The sequence below is a fragment of the Drosophila obscura genome, unplaced genomic scaffold, assembly GCF_018151105.1.
Source record: "Drosophila obscura isolate BZ-5 IFL unplaced genomic scaffold, ASM1815110v1 contig_186, whole genome shotgun sequence".
NCBI lineage: Eukaryota > Metazoa > Arthropoda > Insecta > Diptera > Drosophilidae > Drosophila > Drosophila obscura.
The window spans coordinates 10,774,332-10,792,550 of record NW_024542774.1 but is presented as its reverse complement, the minus strand read 5'-3'; the positions used below and the strand labels follow the sequence as shown (position 1 = coordinate 10,792,550).

At 45.4% G+C, this 18,219-nt stretch overlaps 1 protein-coding gene across 4 annotated transcripts in view; it reads right to left on the bottom strand.

The window, feature by feature from the left end:
- The window catches only part of LOC111079837 (zwei Ig domain protein zig-8), a 58,839-nt gene extending 40,826 nt beyond the window's left edge, over nucleotides 1-18,013 (bottom strand). For all 4 annotated transcript variants that reach the window (XM_041593043.1, XM_041593045.1, XM_041593046.1 and 1 more), the window contains exon 1: nucleotides 17,029-18,013. The gene's annotated coding sequence lies outside the window, so the exon portion shown is untranslated. The remainder of the gene's footprint in view (nucleotides 1-17,028) is intronic.
- Between the last annotated feature and the right edge of the window lie 206 nt (nucleotides 18,014-18,219).

The window sequence follows — 18,219 nt, the reverse complement described above, 5'->3', positions numbered from 1 at the left end:
AAAGCAAATTTGTGCGGACCAATGAAACTAAGGAGGCTCTTTCAATAAGTTTTCCCCGAGTTTTCTGCTCTCGTTCCGTGTGTATGGGAGCGAAGCAGCACCGGCCAAGTGTTTACAAATAAGCAAAGCATTCCGTATCGTGGGGGGAGTGTTACTGTGGCAGCCCAGAGCTTAGCCGCATGACAAGTGATTACACGACCGATGTTGTTGATGTCGAGGTCCATGGCAACAGGGATAGCAGCCAAAGTTGCTCCAGCAACCGGGAAGCCAAAATCGCGTTCCATTACTGTCGCTGGCAGTCATCAGCACTGCAGGCGGCCCATCCCAGACCAGAACAGACCATGCCAGTCCTACACTGACTAGTAAAGTTCGTATGGCTCAGTTCAGAGCCAGCAGGAAGCGTTGAAATAGAACAGCAACGTTTGACACGCGTCATCGCGATAAGCGATGGAAGTACAACATATTCAGCAACAAAACAAAAAGCATACTAAAACCAGAAGTTGCCTCTGGTAATCGAGTACATGACAAAGGTTCCAAAATATATTTTTGTTCAATGCATCCATTAGTTTTTGACTGTTTACGTATGTTTACTGTTACCCGCCTATGGGCAGACGGAAATGGTTAGCCAACTAATATATAGAAAATATTAAGAGTCTTGGCAAAGCGCGAATTTGTATTATTGGAAAGCGCATAAAATGCTTTCCAAGTCCCCCATTAAAGTCTCTTACGCCATGTGAACTCACTAATTTCCCATTTACACTTTTACGAGTGCTGCCTCCTCGGTGATGGTGATGGTGATGGTGTGGTGTGGACTGGCTGTAAAGAATTTCATGCCCTGCTCCGCGAAATTGTTTGCACAGCTTAACGACATCTCTCCAAGTGTGTGTGCGTTCGCTTGTTCTTGCATGTGTGTGTGTGTTCTTGTGAGTGTCTTTGCCATTGGCAGCCATTGCTCTGCTTATGGTACAAATACAAATAAGCACCGCTCGTTGGAGACGACCCTCCTTCTGGCGCTCCTCACTGCCGCCCTTTGGCATTGCGCTTTGTTGCTTTTGAGATTTTATAGCTTGCATTTGTTTCACGCTCACTCGACGTCAACGGCATTGACACACATACAGTCAACATTTTTGTTGCACCCCCCAGAACAGCACAACAGATACACTCACAGTCGCACTGTAAACTAGTGCTGCACATACACATATGTGTGTGTGTGTGTACGTACATACAAGTACGCAATTTACGAGGCGCTGTAAATGAAATTTTGTTTGTTCGTTTGTCGACATTTTGAACTTTCGTTGCTGCATGCTGCTCCATGGCGGCTCCAGTTGCAGTTGCAGTTGCACTCCATTAAGTTCAGAATCTTGTGCATTACTATTGCAATGGCCAAAAGAAGAGAGAAAAGAAAGAAATGCTTGGTTGCAGTGCGCCGCTTTATGACCTTCGCAAATTAAAGCGAAGAAAGCCAAAATCGCTTCACTACGAAAGAATGTTGCAAGAAATCAAAGATCTCGACTCTCTACACACGCTCTGACATGTGACAAACATGTGTGTTTGTGTGTGTACATGTGTACATAACTGTGCTTATGTTAATGTGCGCCTTCTTGCCTTGCTCCTTCCGGTGTGCTATAACATTTTTTTATGCCGCATCCTGGCAGCACTCAAATATGACAATATGCACAGCCTCTTTGCCAGTGGAAATGAAAACGAAAAGTCATGAATAAATTTATTTATTGAATGCCTCTTCCTGTAATTGTATGCGGATGCCTACACATGTGTGCGCTTGGGGTGCCTCACAGTCTCTTTAGTGGGGCCTTAATTTATCGCTGCACGTCTTCACATCGGCCATGGGGCGTCATTTGCCATCCGTTTTAGTGCCGACGACTCGTCGCATCGGATGCTGCTCAGCATGGCAGCATAATTGATGCCCCTGCCATCCGTCGGGGAGCCGGGCGCTGCATGTCAATGCGGGGCTTGATGTATGCCTCTGAGCGCGGTAATGGAGACAAGGCCGCCGCTCATCAGCGGCAAGGGCGTGGCATGATCCGCCCGCCCCAAAGGGCGCATTTGGCGCTTAATTCACGAGAAGAACTTGAGGCACTTTAACCCGCGAACAGCGCGGCAAATTCAATTAGAGCAGCGAAAGTCTCAGCTGCTACTCGCTCGGCCTTGTCACTGTCAACCGCAAAGATGGTGATAAATTAAGTGTGCCTGCCAGGCAGAGCCCAGGGGACAGAGCCGGGATTGAGTCCGCCGGACTCTGGAGCCTACAACTGTCATGACAACCAGTCCCGACCAGTCCCGACCAGACAAGACCAAACCAGACAAGACCATCGTCCGTAGCCGTGTCAGCGTCACCGTCACCTGGTGTGGGTTATAAGTGGGAGTGGGGACTATAATGGCTTTCTACTTTTTGGGGCACCGCTCACGTGATCGGGGTATCCGAGAATCAGGGTCGGCACATCGCAAGAAAACAAATAATTATCGTGGAACATTTGCAAAACATTTCCAAAAAAGAAAGTTTTAATTTAACCGCTAAACGCACAATCTATTATTAATGTGCGCCATGTCAAATATGCAAATGGATGGCAGCGTGGCTCGGTGACAGAAATTAAGCATCGTAAAGAACGCGCGCGGGAAAATTGAACGGAAAAGCCACCAGCTGTCCCTCTCTCTCTCTCTCTCTCCCACGAATAATAGAAAGGTGCGTGTGCGTGCGCGTGTCGAAATGCCCGAAATGTTGACATACTCCTACTCACGAGACCTGTCCCTAGAATTGGAATTGGGCTGCCGCTGTCCTACTTAGTACTCCCTCCTCACGCACGTAAATGGCATCGGTCTGCGGATTTGAGGGAGTGTACAGCCCACAAATTCATCAAAGGAATGCTTGGCAAACTCCCCTTAAAGACCCGAACAGGGCTATCCTGTGGAGGAAGGCACCTCGGGTCTGCACTACAATATATGCTTCCAAACAAGTTCGAATTTCCAAATGCCTTTCAGAAGTTGCTTCAAGGCCCGCACGTGCAAGCAGGAAGGCATTTCAACTGCTCCTAGCCAGGTTCAGTAGACTCCGGAGCGACTCAAGCTGTGTACAAACGAGTACAATGGCAATAACGGAACATTTCAAATCACAACAAACACGTCCGAGAACTCCCCAAAAAGTCCAAAAAGTAATTTTTGGGAAAAATTAAAATGGACCTTCGGGGAGAGTCGGTTTGTGGGGCCCTATGGCCTGTGGCCTGTGCTTATTGAATATTCCTTAACTTTGCATGTTACAAACTGGAATTTAAGTTCGCCCCAGCAATGCTCCTACATATTTCCAGGAATACCAGGCAACGCTCTCAATTATCGAGCTGTCAAACACATGTAGATACATCCTCAAAAACTGGATAAAACAGAAGCCAAAGGAACAGTCACGTTTCTGGGTCTGCATTATGCATTAAAATCTCATCCGGCAAATGGCTGCACTAAATCCAACTTCATTTAAATTTTCAATGGCGAAACAAAAAAACAAACGCTATAAAAACAAAATCCATAAATAACACTTTATTGTTTGATTTTTTTGTTAGCTTCAGCAGAGTTGTACTCGTATCAGAATGAAAATCTGAACTGAAAAAAGTTCATCATTTTTCGTACTCTGGAAATCATTTTTCTGTGTTATACAATGTAGTAAAGCGTTTCCAGCCTGACTCCAGCCTAATATAACCCACTGTGTAGGATATCCGCACAAAGTGCTTAATAAGCACAGCGCAGCTGTCAACGGTTTTGCTATCAATTTCTGTCTTTATATCTTGGTTTTCTGTTTGTCGCGCTGCCCACAAAGTGTCGGCCATCAAAAGTTATTGCGCCGTGCTCGTGCGCTATCAATTTCTAGTTCAGTGATCTCTTTAGCCGGAAACGCTCAACGCAATTGACAAAATGGCAGACTTCGTAAAAATGAAAATGGCCAACAAGTAAAGCGCAGCCGGGGTGTTCCAAATGGTTCCAGGTACGAATTTATTTGTCGCTGCAGGCGGCCAGCAAATTAATTTTGAGGGTCCTGCTGTCTGCCCGACTGTCAAGGATCTTGATGGCACGGATGATGGCTGCTGTTATCTTGAACGCAATTTGCGCCTGGCAGCCAGTCCTGGCCTCCATTATGTGCCGCAAGTTGCAGCTGCTGCCCAAGATTCTGACAATAATCAAAACACAAACAGCAGCACCAAAATGGAGGAAGTGGCAGTGGCATGTGGCAAGTGGCCAGTGGCAAGTGGAGAGTTTTACCAGCTTGCTCGGGGCTGCCTGTGTGGCACATTCCCCTGCTCGCACTAATTGCTTTCAATTTAATGAAAATTTTAATAGAAAAGCGCTTTGCCAGAAATAGTCGTCGCCTTGGCAAGTTCTACTCTACTCGACTCCGTTCCATTCTGTCCTGGCTCGTTCCATTCCTTGGGCTTGACCCTTAAGCTGTCGCCATGGCGTGCATAAAATAAATAAAGGGCCCAGCCGTAGAGCGAGCGAGCAAGCTCGAAAATTGCGCCAAAACAATTTGCACTTAATATTGTGCCAGGGAATTTATTTGGGACAAACATACGCACACACACACACACACAAACGGTTTGATAATCAAAAGTTTACATTTTCGGGTATGCGAAAATGCATTTCATTTAAGTTTCGTATTTGCATTTTGTGCTGAAAAGTTTTGCCATGCTCAGGACTGGCAGCAGCAACGACAACTGAAATTGTCAGCCGGATTCCATCTACATCTCCGCTTTTGCCAATTCCACTTAGGGCTGGGCGCTTTACGGGTGTGCCTCGGCCTGCAAGTGTCGACAAGTGTTGAGAAGCCGTGGCAGCTTGTGCTCGTTCGCCCATGTTGCTGGCACCTTTCCGATTGATTTTTTTAAACCAGGTTGGAATTCTTTAGTAGTAGCTACTGCCAGTTGCATTGCATGAGCTTATGGGCTGCAGATGAATATCCTCCAAGCGGTTCCATTTCACCAATTTACCGTTTCTAGAAGACCAATCTCGGACTAATGAAGACACAATAGCAAAAGTAACACCTTGTACTCGGCTGCCCATTCTTTCATCCTGATAATGGCCCAGCCGAAATTGTCAGCCATATTTCTTGGGCATGACTTGGCTGCCGGCAGTTTGCGCATCGATGGAGCCAATAAACAATGATGAATCACTTATAAATTGTTGCCATATTTTGGGCCCATGCACCCCACCTAGCAGAAATACTTATTGCCTTCGGACGGGCCCACCACCCCCTGGAGCCGAGTGGAGTGGAAATTGAAATTGATGACGTTGCTGCTGGCGAAGCTTTTGACTTGACGCCGCTTAAATGCTGCCAAGTAAGAGTTCCTTTTCTCTTTCCGCCGCTTTTGTGGTTGTTTATTCACGAACATTAACAAAATAAATGACATGCAAACAAAAAGGCAAATGCGAGCGCGAATACGAACTGACGTAGCCGGCGAAAAAGTTTTCAATAGACAAATTATTGTGCGCTTCCAGAAGCGTTGGTAATGGTATTGGTATTATAAATTTTCCGAAGCAGAGGGCTGGTCAGCGTTACAGGATGGGGACATTTTTAATTTTGGCTCCAAATGAGTCCTGATTCTTGCCGTATTTCACATTGATTGGTTGTGCAGGACGAAAAACATTATATTGAGTGCTGGCAGTCATGTGATTGGGGACAAACTTATTAATCGCCGCTTGACAAGTCGGGCCAGCTGACTAATTAAGCCAAATTGCCTGCAAATCGAAATTTTATTAAATTGGGTTTTCCCTTTTTCTTTTCCTCCATCTGCCGTCAACTGGTAATGTTCCGGGTTCATGGAAAAGACTTGCAAATGAGGGCGGCAATGTGGTGGGGGGGCCCTTTCGAATCTTTTGCCAGTCACAGTGAAAATTTGGCAACTTTAAAAGAGTTCCCTGGGGGGGTGGGGGTGACAGTGGTGAAGGTACTGTTGCTCCTGGTGCTGGCTGAGGTAGAGGTGGAGGTGGAGATGGTGGCTTCACTTTGCCACTGTCGTTTGGCATTTGGCTTTGTGGCGAGAGTGTTGAGAGCACTGCCGCACTGCCGTTGACAGCAACGTGATATTGCTCTTGTTGTTGCTGGGGGACCAGGCATTTCCCAAATTTTATAATAATTATAATTTTGTGTGTATTTGCATATTTGACTCTGCCGAAAGGGGTTGGGTTGTGTTGGGCTGGGTTGTGTGGTTGCTGACTGAGGCAGCTGTGAGCTTAAACTGGCAAAGTTCTGCCTCGACAAAGTTGTGGGCTTTACGAAATGTTTGAGGCAAGCTGCATGCCTAGTAACAGGTAATGATAACGCTTGCTGGCGCCAGGCACCTGGCCCCCCCCGAGTTCGCCCTTTCGGGGTTCCTTTGTGCCGAGCCCTGAGCTCAAAAATTTCAACGCAAATGGCATGGCACGCTCGACAAGCCCAATAATTGTGAACAGGCCAAGTTTGGCGCAGTTTTTGCAACATTAATTTCCGCATGTGGCCGCATTTATGGCCCGCATAAACATTTCACTCGCAGCTCAATTCGGCCCCAATTCGATTGTGCCGTAATGCGAGTTTCCACTAGGTGCAGAAACGGCATTCTGTGCCAAGGTCGTCGAGCTGCAACATCGAATCAACGACTTAAATAAGTATTATTTTAATATCGGTACCCAGCATGTCAGAGAGTGAACTTACGCCTGATTGCATTTAGCTGCTGGATAAGCAAAACTGAAATATCAGCATTTTTAGATATATAATCCTTGGTAGGAGCTTCAGTTTGATTGTTGCTCGGCAGATGATCGGCATACTGATTATTTATTCTTGTCTTACAATGCAATACATCTGGTAATTTAAAACTGAAAACCTTTTTGGATAATTAACGCAAATATCTTGGGGCATTATTTAAAAGATCCCGAAAAAGGAGAAACTTTAAACCTAGGGTATTAGAAACGCAATTTTCTGGTATTATATATGTAAGTGGAAGACTTGCTTCCGCCCAGCAACAAAAGACAATTGTCAGTATCAGGGAGGCTTATTATACGAGCTTGTATCTTTTTCATTTCGATTGTAAATTGTCTGTATTATAGTCAGTGCATTCTAGTGCATTCTTGAGCACTTGATACATTTTTGTTGCATCTCCCTGCTGGGGAACAAATGTAGCTCTTAATACTTTGTCACTGCAATTGACATTTTGTCAAATGACAATACAATGGGAATCCTCCTTTGATTCCCCCTTCGCACATCCGACCCAACGATTCACCCACACACAGGGAACAGTAGGAAAGGAATTGTATCTTACTCTCGTGTGTGTGTGTGTGTGTGTTTGTAAGTTGAAAGCAGCTTTTAATGTTGCGTAATAAATTGAAAAGTAAGCAAGCGTATAAACCACACCCAGACCCATAGCCATACCCATACAATAACATTGTAAGCAATAGCTACGACTGCTACGTATATGAGTTCGAATGTTTGTATGGCTATAGCTATGGCTATGGCTATGGCACTGTGGTGCTGAGGGGATACTATCACTTTCAGGCAGTCATAAAAGTGAACTTTACAATACAAGCGCAGATTTTGTTACTGCTGCAATCCAATACCAAATACACAGATACTTATTGAGTCGAACAGAAGTACAGAGATTCGGAGCGGCTGGGATTGAAAAATTCCTCCGCTTTGTTTCGCACTGGCTTGAGATTTGTGCTACTCGTTGGGGGAAATGTCAATAGCTCAATGCCGGATACTCGTATTCTCAGTGCTTTCATTCAATTTTCAACATCCTAACGATTTGTTAGTTGGCATCCCCTAAACCCCAACCCCACTCCAACCCCGCACCGACCCAGTGCCTGGTCGTTCCCGACCATATTTAATGTCACGTATTTGATCAGAAAATTAAGGATCAAAAAAGCATTTGTGTAAGCATCTGAAAATGTTGTGATTTATTGCGGCACAGCCGGTTTGGCCGGTCTCGGCCCTCCTCGGGAAAAGTGCTCCTGGCCCTGGCCCTGGCCGGGCAGAAGGGATTTACAGGGACTCTGCCACTGGCACTGCCACATACTGATGATGTACGAGACCGAACAGCTGCCAGGCCAGAGCTTCCACTCTGGCTCAGCGTCAGCCTTAGTCCCAGCCTCAGTCTGTTTAGTTTTAAACTGGGACGTGTACAATTTAATTTAATCTTTGGATTTTCCTTCCATGCATGATGCTGTTTTCTCTCTGCATTTCTCTCTGTGGCCGGGCTCCTTCCAGCATGGGCGACACATAAATTTTGCACATGACTGGCGCAGAACAAAGCGGATGGCAGGAAAATATGGAAAATCTTTTCATTTTCCAGGTTTCCTTTGTGTGTTAGATTATTGTATTTCATTTCATTTTATCCGGCGCTGTTGATATTTAGAGGCTTCTTTGTTTGCATACAAACGGAATTCTGTTTTCTCAATTATCTGAATTACTTCGGCTGACAGTGTCCTCGACAGGCACTTGTGGGCGGGCAAACCGAAAGATGACATATCACTTACCAGCAGATAAATGTGTTTGGGTTATCGCTTTGAGATTCGAGATGAGTCTGCGACCACGAATATGAGAGTAATTGCAATTAGCAGAAGTGCCAACGAATATTCCAAATATTAATTAAATTTACTGAATCCTCATGCGATTTAATCTGAAAGTGCCACTCCCCTGGTCTGGTCTGGTCTAGATCCTCGTTCAGGAGCACTTCAAGCCATTTCAAAGCATAGACGGACAGTCAATTTAATTTGCTGTGAGCCATTACCTTCCATGGCACGTAAACCAATTTGAAATGAGCAACTGACGGATAAATTTAATACAATTTCCACGTGTCAAGCACACTGTGTGTGTGTGTGTGGCCTGTTCGATGAAAACGATAGCCCAACCATACATAATTATATATGCACTTCGTTGATCGGAAGGTGAGGCCATATTGTCGATGATTCTTGCACATTGCTGCAATTATTACCGGTTTATGCTAATTAAAAATCAATGACAACAGCCATCGCGATATCGTTCTTCCCATGGTATATTCTTCATTTAATTATTTAAATCATGTTAATTTCAATTGCCAGACTATTTACAGCTGCAGGTGCGGCTGGAGCTGGAGTGGCCACCGATTCAAGGCTTTAGCCACTCCATTTTGTGGAGCTACAAACCAACACTTGAGAAAACAAAAAAAAACCCCGGTAAACAACGCGCACTGTGGGATGCTAGAGTGTTTAATGTGGCAAGGTTATATTTTGATTTAATTCAACACCAACCTCGCGGAAATTTCCACTCTGACCACAACAGGGGATGGCGCGTATTAATAAATACAAAACAAATACGGGGCGTATACTTAATCTGCGTCCAAATAGCCATGGCCACAGTCACAGGCCTTGTCCGTGGCCATTGCCAGAGGTTATTTTTGCTCTTTATGTCAAATGAAGCGTGCAAATGCCACAACGCCCTCAAAGCCTCAACATTAAATGCGCAGCCACCAAAAACATGCGCTGCGGGGCGCCTGCCAAGGGGCACACAGGAGAAGGCGGAGAACCTCAGCTCTGTGTCAATGAATGTTGAATGACTGTTTCTGTGTATCTATATCTGTGCGAGTGTTATGAGTGTGCTGGCCGTAACAAGTGACCAAAGATGGCCAAAGTCGAGACAAGCGCCGTTTTGTTGATAAAGTCATCAGCCCCAAATCGATAAACCAAATAAAGCGACAAAAAAATACTCGTACAAAAAAAGAATATACACCGAGAAAAAAATTGATTTTATTGAAAGTTGCTGGTGTTTTTTAGTGCATTAGAAAAAAAAAAATATCTATTTTACATATTCGAAACATTTTCAAATATAAGCATTGCTAATAAGTATATGAAAATTATCTTAGGGTAAGTTTAATTTTCAGTTTCCATTTCCCTTTCCTTGCCTAACTGATAGAGAGATAGTTTTTCTTAGTGTATGCCTTTGTTAATGGTCAGACAGGACTCCGTTTTGTTTTTATATTATCGGTCGCTGGCAGTGGCTTCTCCACAGTTTCCGTCTCATTTACTCGGCCCTTTCCAAATGTGAAATTTATTTATTTCCTTATTTATACCCCAAGCAGCTTCCGCTGCCGGCTTCGCTCCATTCCTAATTTAATTAATTAGAAGCACGTGACGTCACTTTTAATTCTAATTGAATTCCGTTTCAATGGCTGTTTTATTTAATACGAAAGGAAGGAAGCGGAGGGAGCACCATCAAAGTTTATGACGCGCAAAAATATAATAAAGCAATAAATTAATTTGTGCGCAATATTTAAAAACAAATACGCGACAATCCAGAAATTTGCAGAGCTATAAATTATTATACAACCATTAATGCAAATCAACAATGCTGCCACATACATGCACGCACACACACACACACAAATCCTTGTGCCACTCGTTATAGTGTCTGTGTAGATGTTGCACGCAGCAGGGAGCGGCATGGCTTGAATGGATGGCTGTATGGGTGGTGTCGAGCGAGTGAGTGCTCATAATCGAATTAGTTGCACCAAAGCACAAAATTAATTTCCGCCCTGCATGCCGCAAGCCGCAAAACATAATTGGTTATGAGGAGCAAGAAGAGAATTCAGTGCGCCGAAAATTGTGCCACACTTGCGTACCGCCAATCCCTGGTCGAACCTCTGTTCCAGTTCATAAAACCTGACCATGGGCCGCAGCAATGGCATTCGAACGATATGATAAAATGAAGGAATAAAGGGATAATGGCGTAGGCAAGTCGCATGCCGAAATGCGAATGCCATTGCGTCTGAAAATATGGTTTAGATGGCTATTCAGCAGGGCCAACGAGCCGCTTCGCTGCCAGATAAAAAACGATTGCTCCGATAGGAGCTACACACCCATAGCTGTGTATGTACCGAGGCAGTGGTCGATCTGATCTGTCCTCCTCACATATTTTAACAGACACACACTGAAGATTGGACCGCACACAAAATCAATTTTCTTGCGCTGCCGCAAAGGGCCTTTGTTTGAGCTGGAATTGGTAGCAAGTCAATCCCACACCGCCTGGTTTTGTCTGTAGATTATGTGGCAGCTATTTGGGCCAAAAAGCGTTGGAATGCCTTTCATACTCCTCCCCCTAACATCTTTATACCATGGCATGCCATATTTTCAAACTTTAGTAGCGTTGGGGCGGCTGGGGCATTCAATGCTGCACGAGAAATTCCTTTACCTACCAAGTGTAGCTGCAGGGGAGCTTGTCACTGCCATCCTCGGGGCCGATGTGTTGATGAATTCTGCCCAGTCCCCAGTCCCCAGTCCTAGCCCCGTCCCCGTCCCCCCGGGCACTCAACATGTATTGGCTCTATTTTCGTTGGCTGGGGCTCCGACTTAATGGCCAAATCCCCTACGGCCAGCCAGCCATATGCAATATTTTCAAAGTCTTTGTGTGTGTGCTGATATAATCGGCTATGCCCTGCAGCTGGCAGACTGACTGCCAATACACTTTAAAATCCACCAGGCAGCAGTTAAAACTTTCGGCAAAGGAGTGTCTTTCAAGCATGGCCCAGTCCCGCGGGCCCCAAAGTGCTATTACTGAAATTGAAGACATCTATAAGTTGCCGTCCCCCATTGACGGTGCATGCATACCAATAGACACACTCACGACCCACACACTCACACACTGGCATACCCGAACACCACACTACACGCCATTCAAAGGCAACGCTTTTATGGTAATGAGCTCGCATTACAAGCAGCAGCCGTAGCACCAGCAAAGGAAAAGCCAAGAAAATATTTTGACACGACGCCCACATTTGATAGAGCAGGGCGAGAGGGATCGCTGGCACGCACCCGCAGCATCCAGAGGCTTATCACATGACAGTGAATATGGGGAAAAACATCAACCCCCCCCACCCCCACCAACCGTTCCAGCTGAAAGCATTCGCATCCTTTGGCATTAAAGTCAGTGCAGGCGTGCAAACTGTTTATTTCCGTAATTTCACTTGAGAGTCCTTTGGCTGCCAAATTGCTGAAAGAGCGCTGCAGACATCCATTCTGCGTCAGCTACAGTTGTGCCTTGTGTCAAGTGTCCTTTCGTTCCTATACTCGTACAATCTCGCACATTTCATTTGCTCGATGTTCCTTTTGTTCTCCGCTTTTTAAGTCCTCATGTCGTGTGCTCATTTGCCCCTGCCATTGTTTGTCGGTCCTTCACGTGTTTTTATTTCTGCTGGGCTGCCTCCTCGACCCAGCAACTTGATCTCTGGGCCCCACAAGGACCTTGAACTCGCTAACGAGTTGCCTTTCCAACACAACAAAGAGCGACCAGTACCAGTCTGCAAGTGCTTGGCATAACATTTTGAAGTGAATGAAGCCGCTGCGCTTGCATGATGCAGCGCGCTGCTTTAAATGCATCGAAGCTGACTTTATTAATTGAATGATGTTTCCATGGCGGAGCCTCGGCGCGGCGTGCTCCATAAATTTCAATTGCAAATTAAAATTTGAAGTTTTTTCCATCACGAGTTTTGATTTTTATTCTGTGTGGATTTTTATGCAAAGCAGGTCAATAAAAATCTATCTGCGAGTAAAATATCAGGAATCCATGCACGAGCAGCCAGCAAAGTCAAAAATTAAAGCCAGCAACGAAACGATACATATATCTGGCCATTATTTGTGTGCGCTTGGTCAGTCGGAATAATAAATTTTGAAAACGTATTCCCTATTCCCTTCCTGAGCTCGTCTCTTTATAAGTAGACGCTGGCGTGGAGCAGGAACATTCGCGACGTTTTTGTATGCAAAGTGTGCGCCGAGAGCAAAGGAAATAATTGTCGATGGAGAAACGAATTGACAATAAAAATATTCACAAAAAATAAGCTAAGGGAAAACAAAATACAAAATACAAAAGCTCAAAGAATACTACAGTGAGTAGGAAAGGGGACTTAAGACAATATTCTGGGTTCTTGTCTTGGCGCACTCTGAGCAGAGTGGCAACATTTGAGTTGTCTTTGTAGTTTCTCTCTGTTTCCCTTGTTTTTCCAACCCAACAGAATGGCTTCAATAAAAATACTAAGTAAACGAGGGCCGAAACGAAACGCAAGGACACCAAATACACAAAAAAAGACCTTTCCCACACATACAGTACCGGGCACACAGGGTAATTCTTAGTTAACGAGCAACCAAAATGTATTCACGCTTTGGGTAAATCCCCATGGGATCTACAACATAAGATGAGGCCGAGACCAGAAACTGATTCACTCTCTCTCTCTCTCTAAACACACACTCACACAGACCCCAATGAGAGAGAGAGCTAGTATGTGTGTGCTTAGGACCGAGTGCAGCGTCTCTCTATGGCCATACTATTAAAGGCCTAATTGCGGGCAATTACTTTCTGCTCGACTAATAAAAACGTTAGAGATATTTGCGCATTTTAACTAATGATTTTCTGCTTAGGCCTAAGCACACACAGCACCAGAAATTTAAGTGTCCGGCCAAGTTGCCTATGCCATCCGGTGCGTAAATTACACACATACACATACGGCCCCAGACCAAGCTGCCAGAGCAGACAGGCCCAACATCTCGTTAGCAGACCGCCTGACACAGTTGTTAATAATTCATTCAGGGCTAATAGAATGTGTTTGTATTCAAGGTAGAACAGCACATGACACAGAAACACAAATCAGAGGACACAGGACAAGGGACAGAGAGCAGAAAACACAAGTCACGCTCTTACTATAATTAGCTGATACATTCAATAATTAAGCTCCGAGTATGGGGCAAATCGAAACGGAAAACAAAACTCTAGCTGTAGGCTGGACAGCTGATAGCTACAAACAGGTGGGGCCCGGGCCCGGGCCATCCATCATTATTGATTGCTGGCAAGCAGGCCTTGTGTTCCTTTCAAGTCATCAATTAGATAAGAGCCCAAGCCCGAGCCGCTTTCGTCTTGGTCGGACTAGATTGGTTATGCAAAGTCCTCATTACGGGCATAGTCCGTAAAGCGCTGGCAAAGCGATATAATTGGGATATTGACAGCGTTACACTCTCCTGCCCATTATAAATCTAGTAGCAATAGTAACAATGGAGTGTAATCTGATGCCCAGTAAGCCACTGGTTTGATTGACTTCCAGAGCGGCCAGAGTTGATTATTTCTTAAGCAATTCGCTGCACAATTGGAAACTTTTGCACTTTACCCAACAACCCCACCGATGCATCGCGATGGAACGGGGAAGGTATAGAGTGCAACTTCCAATCAAATGGAAAGCACTAAAGTCTGCCATCCGATATGAACGAGTATCTGCAAGGAGTCGAACAATGCGGGTGGCACACAATGGCACGCAGATAAACGAGGGAGCAAGGACCGAGTAAAAGTCACAAAAATAAATGGGAATTAAAAATTTGGCAACGTGCGCCCTGTTTGAGGCCACGAATGGGAAATCGAACGGCCGGCAGCGTCTAAAATTATGCTAAGCCAAGGCCTCCGATGGAATAAAATATTAAATGGCTCGTGTTGGAAATTCATGGCAAATGCAATCCCATTCGAAGCTCCTCCGGATGTCGGCAGCTGGTGTGGGACATGAGCGTCATAACTGGAGCGTGCGTGCAGACGCGACATGGTAAACATGACATCATCCTACCACAAGCACAGAGCAGAGAACAGAGCTTAGAGCACAGAGCACAGAGAATCGTCTGCGGAGTCTAATGAATAAAAATGAATTTAAAATCAAGACAAAGACTCTCTTGCCGGAGACACTATAAAATAGACATGGCAGGATGACGGGAGGACTGAGACCCAGCAGGCTGCCAGCCAGTCTACGCACTGATCCAGTGGCCCGAGTCGGCAGACGGCCAAGTGGCGGGGCTCATAACTAAATGGCAAACTTACATGTCGTCCAACGGGGCATGCTCCCATTTCTGTTTTTGTTCCTTCTCCGGGCTGTAATCCTTTATTTAAATATTGTTTGTTTTTTATTTGCCTTTGCTATTATGCTTGGGGATATTTTGCATAAATAACTAGACGAAAAACTGAGAGTCCAGAGTAGAAAGTCAAGCAAAAAGCTGGCTTCATATTCCCTACACTCACACATGCACAAATGTACACTCGTACATGTTACATATGTACTACTCATATGCACACAATCAAATCAAATCAAATCTAGAAACAAGACAACACAAAATGTCGGAATAACCATCTGCCCAGGAAAAAGACTTTCTGCCTGGTTTTTCTGCTACTTTTTAGTTGTGCTCCAATTTAAATATTTGCCCTGGCATGTTTATCGAGACAAGTTGACTTTTCGACTCCGCCCTGGGTCCAAAAAAGCAATGGCAAGCCATGGGGCGTATGATAAATATACCAGAACATTACGCACTCGACCCATCCCATCCCATCCCATCCGAAATACTCATTAAATCTCGCACCGAGTGTCAAAATGGGGGTCATAAAATATGCCCTTATACAGGTGAGGCTGGCTTTGTTCGGAGAAGGTCGGGAGCATCGGCATGAGCTGGAGCAGGACGTGGACACAAGCACATGCAGACAGACGAGGGGACTTTGCATGTCTGGCCCCCAAGGTGACGAAACGCTCCTGCGCCTGTTGCTGGATGCCACGATGACAGTGGCCCAACATTGATAGAGGACAGCCACGCCCCATGCATCCTAACACCTGGCCATCCTGTCCTTTGTCCCCTGCTCGTGTGTGTGTGTGGTTGTGTTGGGTGTTTGTGTGCGTGCGAGTCGTCTAATATCAAATTCACATTAATTTTGACATCGAAGCGGAAACACATTTAATTGCTTTCTGCGTCGCTTTCAGCGAAGGGGCAGCGGCAGACCTGTCATCCCCGCCCTCTTCCAAGTACACACCTACGCGTCTGTTCTCCCCCAGCCAGACCCGCAAACGAAACCATAGCTGTGGCATTGCCGCCGGCTGTCGCACGTAGCCGCGACAACGACTTTTCCCATTAGCGCCGCGTCTCCCAGGGATTGCCTGTGTATACAAATATTTCGCCTTTCTTAGCAATTTTCATATGTTTTCATTTTGTCATTTCATTAGTACAGACCCCCGACTGTCAAATCAGCATGTGCGTATGTTTGCTGCCTGGTACATAATCTTAAATATGTTGAGATGGCTCTGGCGGCTGGTTGCTTTGGGGCAGGAACTGCCATAACAGCCCGGGGCGTCGCCACACAACATAATTAAACAGCAGCATAAACGCTGCTGATTTTGATTAACTCGAAGAAACTTAATTATGGGTAAATCCTAAGATGTCAGGCTCCATCCGACTTCAAATGCATTTCACGCTTCGCCAGAGATTTCAGCATTATTAAAATTGAGCATATAGCATTTCTCAGAATATTAATTATAAATCCAATTATATTTATAATTTTAGCGTTCAAGAATTATTGGTAAATCTGTATTTGAGTGTGTCTCCTATTCTCTCCCAATCTCGCTGAATATAGAATAATAATAAGTGACTTCTACTGCTCATTATTCCTCATATCCTCAAGTTCGCCTATTCAGTTCACACATAATACGAGATCATAGCTAATTGTGTGTAAATTAAATATTACTTTAATAATTAATATTTGTCTACTAAATTTCCATTCAGTATAATTCATAATCCGAATATGGAAAGGCTTTTCAACGGAAAGTCCATTCAGAGCAACAGGCGACATGGTCAATTGGTTAATTTGATAATTCAACAAAGCCAAAAAACTTTAATATAAACCTTTAATTGGTCTTCCCTCTGCTCTCTGTCTTTCGAGGGCCAACTTGAAAGGAATCTGTTGTCTCAAATTAAGTTTACGAAATATGCAACCCCAAATAAATATGTATACATTTACCTGTCGACATTAATGATGTGTTCTTAAGCTAATAAACAAAACATAAATGCGTAGACGGTTTATATCTTTGGCAGAGGCAAAGTTTGCGGTTGCCGCTGGCCATAAACCAAAGCCAAAAACTTCCGAATCGCACATAAATAATCCAAACCAGAAGAGCCAGAAGGCGTGGGCCAAAATGTGTTGTGGTAAAAGTTAAAGTGAAAGTCACATTAGGCACGTGTCATACTCACATGTGAGGGGCGGCCAACTGTGGATGGCAGTCCAACGGATTCTGGTTATCGGAGGACCCTGGTACGCTGCTATATATACGAGTATGTATGTACGCCACTCGCGACTTTCTTTTGCTGGTGACACCGGAGCTTATCGGTCATGCATGGAAGTCCGCGCTCAGATCCAGCTCACTGACACACCTGCCATGGGATGCTATGCTCTGCTTTGCTGGGCTATCCTATGCAGGGCAGTTCAGTGCGATGCAATGCAATGCGATTTGGGTCAAAGTGCTAACAAAACAACAATGCAGCCGCACATTTCACAGTTGTCGCAGTTAACGTTGCCTCCACCTCCACCTCTGCTTCTGCTTCTGCTTTCGCCACTCGGTTCTCTGGCGCTTCTGTTTCCGTTTCCGTTTCCGCTTTCACTTTTTTGTCACTGCTGACTTTTCAGCTGCGTTCACAGAGTTGCGCTGACAATGTGTCGAGCAGTGGAGCACTGGGGCACTGGAGAAGGCAGTCAGGCCGCGCACACACACACGCACGCACACGCACAAACACACAGTTGACGGCCAACTGCCTGCTCACATGGAGGCGTTGGCAAATTTTCCGCCTTGTGGCTTTCTTGCACTGCCACACACACAGCGAAGTTCACGCGCACAGATGCGTTCTCAAGGATAAACAATGATGTACGGACACGATGTACGAAACGCATGCGGCGGCACTGTAGGCCGGTCTTGAACTTGATACGCAGCGACTTCTTTCAAAACTTCCTCCGAACTTTTTTATCTTCAAAAAATTCCAAACGCACTTTTGCCGCCGGCAGGGCTTAACCTCGTCCTCTCACACCGATTCGGCCTTGTTATTGTTGTGTTAAAAGGTTTCCTTTTGTTTTTTCGTTTGGTGTTCTCGTTGTTGCTGCTGTTGCTTCTACTGCCTACTACTGTATGGGCATCCGTGTGGCACAGGGGCGATGCTTTAGCTTCCGCAGCGTGCACAGCTTTCAACGAGTATACGAAGTGAACTGAAAGGACAACGACGGCGACAACGACGAGCCCCGTGAGGCAGACCAGACCAGGCAGCAGTCCAATTTCGGGCCAGCGCCAGGCATGCGCTGTGCCGCGGTGAGCGAAAGCTCTGCGGAAGCTTTTAGGTCAGTTACACGAGCGCGCCCGTCCGCCTTCGATTTCGTTTTCACTTCGCGATGCAACT